Raw genomic sequence first — 7,555 nt, forward strand, 5'->3', positions numbered from 1 at the left:
ATGTTATTATCCCTATTCAAGACTAATAACGTCTAATCCCTAGATTGAATAACCAAGACTTTTCTTTAATTAACACTCTAGGGTTGCATCAACTTGATCTATGGATCCCCTTATTAGGTTTCACCCTAATCTGGAAAAATTTTGTCACCCTATGTCTAAGCGCGCAATCAACTCCGCTTAATTATGACAAATGTACTCTTAGACAGGGTCTATTCCTCCTCTGAATAAGAGCATGTCTTGAATCAGTATCCTAGGATATCAAAATAAGAATTAAGAACACATAATTAAGAACAAGTTAAATATTTATCATACGATTAGAAAATAATAACAAGATTCGTCTTAGGTTTCATTCCCCTTAGGTATTTAGGGGTTTTAGTTCATAACTAAATAAGAAAACATCTCAGAAGAATAAAGAATACAAAACATAAAAAAAACCCAAAACTTCTGAAAGGAAATTGAGGAGAGATCTTCAGTCTTGATGATGAATCCAGCTTCTGAGATGGATCAATCGACTTCTTTAGAGTAATTCCTTACTTCCCCTTCTCCGTCTCCTCTTTTCTTCCTTCTCTAGGGTGTATTTATAGGCTTTGGAATGCCTAGAAGCCCTCAAAATTAGCCTTTTTCGAATTGGACTCAACTTGGTTCAGTAGGGACATGCCCGTGGCACATGCCCGTGTTCGATTTCTTCAGGCTGTGCTCGAGCCTGCCAAATTGACACGGCTGTGTGGTCTGCCCGTGTGAGGAAGTCCAGGCCGTGTTGATTTCGTACTTTGGCCCATTTTCTTCGTTTTTGGCCTATTTCTTGTTCCTTTCGCTCTCCTATGCTCTCCTAAGTATAAAACATGAAATTAAAGCATTAGGAGCATCAAATTCACCAATTCTAATGGGAAATCATCCATAAAATAAATTAAACATGGGGTAAAAATATGTATAATTTATGGTTTATCAAATACCCCCGCGCTTAAGCATTTGTTTTTCCTCAAGCAAAATTCTCAACTCATAATCAAAATAAATTCTTCTCAACTTATAATTTCTATCGATAATATCTCACATTAATCCATAAGTAATCATACATTGAGAATTCAACTAAAAGAACATAAAAGTTTCAAACATTCTGAGTTGAGTATTTAATCATGCAAACATAGGTGTCTCTCCTCATTTGAGTAATTACCTTTTGATTCAAAATATCACAGAGTTTTACATCCTCACTAAAGATTCATTCAAATCACTCGAGGTGTTTAAGGACAATAAATGAAGCACTCAATAGTTAATAATGAAAAGTCATTACCATAGGCTTGCATGAAAATCAAATCTCCACCACTATAATTTAAGATGATACATCAATCAAAAGGTCTTTAGAGGGTTGTAATGCGGCTTGGTTAGGGGGTGTGGTCACAAGATGAAAGAAAGGGTTAGAATCAAGATTGAATTGACAAATTACCTAACTAGAAAAAGAGTTAATCATTACTTGCGTACAACAGAGCTTCTTCTCAGAATATGGAATTACTGATATATATACATAGTTTTTTTCAAGAACAAGTTAAATAATATGGACTAACTATTAAGAACAAAACATAGCTAAGCAATCCATTTAACTCAAATCTCGACAAAAATAGGGATTAATTTAAGGGATTTCAACAATAATGGGTTAAAGGTTAATATTAAGGGCAATACAAGAAATGACTTGTTAGGGTCAAGGGGGTTTACTAGGGGTTAATCGTGAAGGTAGGCTTTTCATGGCATGAGTGGGTTAATCTTAAGTGCCTTAATGATTTTGACATATCAAATCAAATAGTGTGGTCTCGACATGCATAATCAAGCAAGTTCTAGAATAACAGTTCAATACTAACGCACTCAAAGCAATGATAAAAGTGAGCATGAAAGAACTAATAGATGCTCAAAAGCTCAAAAATCTCACAAAAATTATGGCTTTTTGGTGTTAAAACTTGTGAATTCCAATTCAAAGTAATACCTAGACTTGGGGAAACAATCTATAATAAAAGTAGTTTTAATAAAAATTAAAAATATAAAATAATAAATAAATATTTTTAAACATCTTTATCGCTGGATGGTTCGCGAGGTGGGACTGGCGATGAGATGTGGAGGTGCTGACAAATCTGCTGTAGAGTAGCATCAACGTTGTCAAATTGTTGTAAACACTATTGCTCGAATCGAGTGAGGCGCTTAGAGATGTCAGCGTATGAAGTCACCGCATGAACTGGACGAGAGGGTGGTGGTGGCTGAGTCGGTGGGCCCTTTTACTGTGGGGGGACATCATCAGGAATGTCCTCATAGGCCTCCTCTTCAGTAGATTGGGCGAGACGATACTGGGGAGGGTAGGTTCCTCGGCGCCTCTCGATCATCCTCATGTTAAGTATGCTCGAGATGCCTTGTGGAGATATCTAGCCGATGAAGGTGAGGGATGATTCTTGGGCCACGGTGTTTAGGAGTCCGAAGTGTCACACCAGCTAAGTCACGTAAGAGCCAATGGAGATGACTCCCTTCCTATGCCGCTCTGTTTGGTGCTAAATTGCGAGGGTGATGAAATAGGCAAGGTCAATGGCGTGCCTGTACGACATGCACCATAAGAAGTAGGCGTCGTGGGTGTTGACGACACCAGTGCTCTCTCGCCTCCCTGTAACCGTGTGAGTTAAAATAACGTGTAAGTACCTCAGAGATGGTGGGAGAACTGATGCCTTGGAGCAGCTAGGATTGTAGGAGGCCACGCCAGGGGCCAAAGTGTGCCAATACTTCGAGGGAGAGAAATGTATGTGGCGACTGAGAGCATGTAGTTCATTCTCCTCCTTGAACTCCTCTGTATATAAGCCTAGTGCAGCACCAAACTCTAGGACGCTTAGTTGGCGGATTAATCCGCCTAGGCGAAATTGAACCGTGCTGGGATCATTTTAGTTCGTCATTACGGTCTAAAGATGGAACGTTGAGCATAGTTCCATCGTGAGCTCAAGGTATGTTGGCTCGATAATCCCAAAGAATAGCTCCCAAGGGTCGGTGGTTAAGAGGGCTCGAATCGAATCAGCCAACTAAACTTGTTCTACAGCAGCCCAGTCGATGCAGCGACCAACAATTAAAGGTCGGGCCCGAAATATTTGGAACAGTTCTTCCTAGAACCCTCGGGGGAACTGTAGGAGAAGGTGACGAATTTTCGCGGTTGGGCCCGCAGAAGAGGACGCTCCCTTCCTCTTCTTTGAAGCAGGTACGGCGGTTTTCTTTCCTTGTGGAGACGACATCACAAGCCTGTAATATAAAGAATAATAATAGGTAAACAAATTTGAAAAAATAAAAAGCATGAATTTGGAACTAATTATTTCATCCAATACTATTAATATAAAGCAAACTCAACCACAATAACAATGAGAATGAGAATAGAGATGTAATGGGTATGAGGTTTTCCTAATTTCAATTGAACACGGAATGTGTGATGTAAATTAAATGATATACATTGGCATGGTAATAGCATGAGAATAAACATAGTAATGTCATGGGTATGAGGTGTTCCTAATAACTAACACAAAATGTATGATAACTAACCTAAGAATGCAAATTAAATGATAGAAAAATGAAAAATAGTTCAAAAGATATGAAGATTATGTTGATAATAAGCATTAGAAATAAGTAAAATTGAAGTGAAAGGAGTAAACAAACGCTAAGGGAAAAAGATTGAGCGTCAAAAATGAAGTGGGAAGCAGCGCATGGGCGTAGCAGGGAGGCCATGTGGAGTTGCAACGGCTAGGGTTAGGGTTATTTTGAATGGGAAAGAAAGCGAATAGTGCAGGGTATTTATAGATTTTGGGCCACACAGCCAGGGCACACCCCCGTGTTCCCCAATTTCAGCCCGTGTGATTTGCGAATTTCAAATTTGGGCGCGTCTGACATTTAGTACAAGCCTATGTTCCTCGGGCGTGTGGGTTCACACGGTCGTGTCACACGACCGTGTCTAGTTTCATTCGCTTCTCCCACACCTGTGTGTACAAGCCCCACGCCTGTGTCAATCTAACGGTTCGACCACGGGTGTTAGACACGGGCGTGTCACACGCCCGTGCTGTTTTAACAGGTTCAACCATGGGTCTTCTACACGGGCGTGTCGCACGCCCATGTTGTTTTGGTAGGCTTGACCACGGCCATGTCGCACGGCTGTGGCATTTTATCGTAGCCTGTGTTGGGGAAATCCTTGCCCTGTTTTCGTACGGCCTTAAGCACGCCCGTGTGCTTGGCCGTGTCTCTGCGAAAACACTTGTATTCAAGATTTCTATTAGTAAGTTAGGAGTTAAATACCAAAATTTAAAGAAATTAATATTGTTAGTGCTCGGGTTGCCTCCCGAGAAGCGCTTATTTATAGTCTAAGCTCGACTTACCTCTCCAGTGAATGGTCATGGTGGTTTGAGGAGTTTATACTCCTCATTCCTGCTATCAATCTCATCAAAATAAGGTTTTAATCAGGTGTTGTTTACCTTAAAAGTGCCGAACTTGGGATGACTCACCTCCACTGTACCAAATGGAAAAATACTGAGTACCGTAAGAGGGTTTCCTCATTTGGTGTGGTAGTGACAATGTGGGGATTTCTGACATCTAATAAGACTTTATCACCAACCTTAAGTTGATTTGGAGAGGTATCGGGCTCGTTCTGGCGTAGTTTTTGTTTATCGTGTGTTCTCGGTTTATGTGTTCGCCATTCATCTAGCTCCTCTATTTGCAGCATTTGTTCTTCATAAATAGAACCTCTACTATTGCTTGAGAGTGGCTCATATACTTCCTTTAGACTTAACTCTTGCAAAGTGGGTTGTATCATATGGTCAGTTTTAATAGAATGGTTTAGACGATCACTTTCAATTTCCGATGTGTTGTCAGAATTGCGAGCTTGAAGGGTGAGTGTTTCGTCCCCTACGCGAAGCGTGAGCTCACCTGTGCCAACATCAATAATTGTTTTAGCAGTTACTAAAAAGGGTCTTCCTAGGATTAAAGGAGTATTGCTATCCTCCTCTATGTCTAAAACAATGAAGTCAACGGGAAAAATAAATTTATCGATTTTGACTAGCACATCTTCAATAATACCCCTAGAAAATCTTATAGTTTTATCTGCTAATTGAATGCTCATCCTAGTCTATTTGGGTTTCCCGAGACCTATTTGCTTGAACATTTTAAAAGGCATGATGTTGATACTAGCCCCTAAATCAGCTAATGCATTATTAACATCTAAACTACCAATTAAGCAAGGAATCGTAAAACTCCCTGGATCTTTTAGTTTGTGCGGTAGCTTATATTTCAGAATAGCTGAGCACACTACGTTTAGCCCCACATGCGACGCCTCGTCCAACTTCTGCTTATTTGCTAAAAGCTCTTTTAAGAATTTCATTACGTTTGGCATCTACAATAGAGCTTCAATAAACGATAAGTTAATATGTAATTTTTTTTAGAGTTTAAGGAATTTACCAAATTGTTCATCTGAGCGGTCTTTCCTTGTTGCGTTGGGGTATGGTACACGAGGTTTATATTCGACATTTACTGATTTGTTTGTATTTTGATCTACTTCACCTTAACCTGTACTTACCACAGTTTCTTACCGCAGTTCTGGTTCAGGCTCCACAAATCCTTCTTCATTTTGATTATTAATCGCGTTGAGCTATTCCTTTGGGTTGGGTTCAGTATTCCTTGGTAAACTACCTTGTGGCCGTTCAGAGATTAGTTTGGAAAGCTGGCCTATCTGAGTTTTGAGCCCTTGGATCGATGCTTGTTGATTCTTAAGTGCTATATCGGTGTTTTAGAAATGAGTTTTTGACACCGATATAAACTTTAAGAGCATCTCTTCTAGGTTCGGCTTCTTTTCCTGTTGGTAGGGGGTTGCTAAAAACCTGGAGGATGTTGTGGTCTTTGATTTCCTTGGCCTCTCCACGAAAAATTGGGATGGTTCCTCCAACCTGTATTGTAAGTGTTACTAAATGGATTTTTTTGAGGTCGAGGATTATTACCCATGTAGTTTAGTTGCTCGTTATCCATGTTATGGGTATAAGGTTGACATTCCGTATGGCTTGTTCTACCGCTACTTGCTTCGCACTGCATTACTAGGTGAACCTGTGAAGAACTAAGAAAACCATCAATCTTTTTATTCAAGAGTTCTACCTGATTTGACAGCATGGTGACCGAATCAACGTTATAAACACCGGCTATTTTCGTTGACTTGCCACTGATAGTTATTCAGTGACATCTCCTCAATAAACTCATAGGCATCTTTAGGTGTTTTATTAATGATGGTTCCGCCAATGGCTACGTCAACCATTTGCCTAGTCGAAGGATTCAGACTATTGTAAAATGTTTGAACTTGGAGCCAAAGCGGTAACCCATGGTGAGGGCACCTTCGCAGTAAGTCCTTGTATCTCTCCCATGAATCGTGGAGGGTTTCTAAATCCATCTGCACAAAAGAAGAGATATCATTACGTAATTTAGCGGTTTTAGCCGGCAGAAAATATTTTAGTAAGGATTTTTCGATCATTTGTTCCCAAGTATTAATTGACCCTCATGGCAACGAGTTCAACCGCTGTTTAGCTTTGTTCCTCAATGAAAAGGGAAACAACCGAAGACGTATGGCATCATCAGAATTGCCATTAATTTTAAATGTATCGGATAGTTCTATGAAGTTGGCTAAATGAGCGTTGGGATCCTCATCCTGCAAACTATCAAATCATTTGAATAGTGTTAGGTTTTAATTCAAAAGTATTTGCAGCTACAGTAGGTCTAACTATGCTCGGTTCAGTTCCTGTTAAAGAAGGTTTAGCATAATCATACATAGTGCGTGGAGCAAGATTTTGGTTAACCGCAATTGTAGGAAGTAGCTGATTGCCTTGGTTTTTAGTCATCTCTTCAGTTGGGGGTTGAGTATCGTCTTCTTGCTCGTTCTCCGTGTATCTTAAGCTTTGCCTTATTTCTCTTTGGTTTCTACGAACTGTACGATCAATTTCTTTGTCAAAAAGTAATGGTCCTGACGGGTTTCTTCTAGTCATAAACTATAAAAACCTGCCAAGAGAAGGAAAAAAAGTAAATAAGTAAGCAATAATAATTGTAATATAAAATTAAATTGCAAGAAAAATAAATGGCTAAAGTAATAAAAATTGAGCATTCCTAATATCTTAGTTCTCGGATAACGGAATCAAAAACTTGATCGCGTGATTTCGTGTTAGGTTTTAAATATTTATAATTACTCGTTCTTAAAGTAACTATTTTTGCGATGTAGGCAAGTGTACCTATCGAACAGTAGTATAGTTTTAGCAAGACCGGATTGTCGAACCCAAAGGAACTAAAAGTACTAGTAATGACTGTTTTTTTATTATCTAGCCTAAGAATAAAGAGGTTTTGTTTTAATTAACTAATTATCTAAACTAAGAACGCACAGAGAAAAGAATTTGGGAATTGCTTTTGGGAAACATCAATTGAATTAAGACAATACCTAAGGAAAAATCCACCTAGACTTTACTTATTATTCTGGCTCCGAATCGGACGATTTATTCATTCAACTTGTTCCGTAGAGATCCCTAAGTTATGTTAT

General features: G+C 39.2%; 1 non-coding gene across 1 annotated transcript; it reads left to right on the plus strand.

The window, feature by feature from the left end:
* Positions 1 to 6,350: 6,350 nt before the first annotated feature.
* Positions 6,351 to 6,457, plus strand: LOC121208211 (small nucleolar RNA R71). The gene has a single exon (XR_005903167.1). It is a non-coding gene; the product is annotated as a small nucleolar RNA R71 (small nucleolar RNA).
* The last annotated feature ends 1,098 nt before the right edge of the window (positions 6,458 to 7,555 follow it).

The sequence above is a fragment of the Gossypium hirsutum genome, chromosome A01 (genome assembly GCF_007990345.1).
Source record: "Gossypium hirsutum isolate 1008001.06 chromosome A01, Gossypium_hirsutum_v2.1, whole genome shotgun sequence".
Taxonomy (NCBI): domain Eukaryota; kingdom Viridiplantae; phylum Streptophyta; class Magnoliopsida; order Malvales; family Malvaceae; genus Gossypium; species Gossypium hirsutum.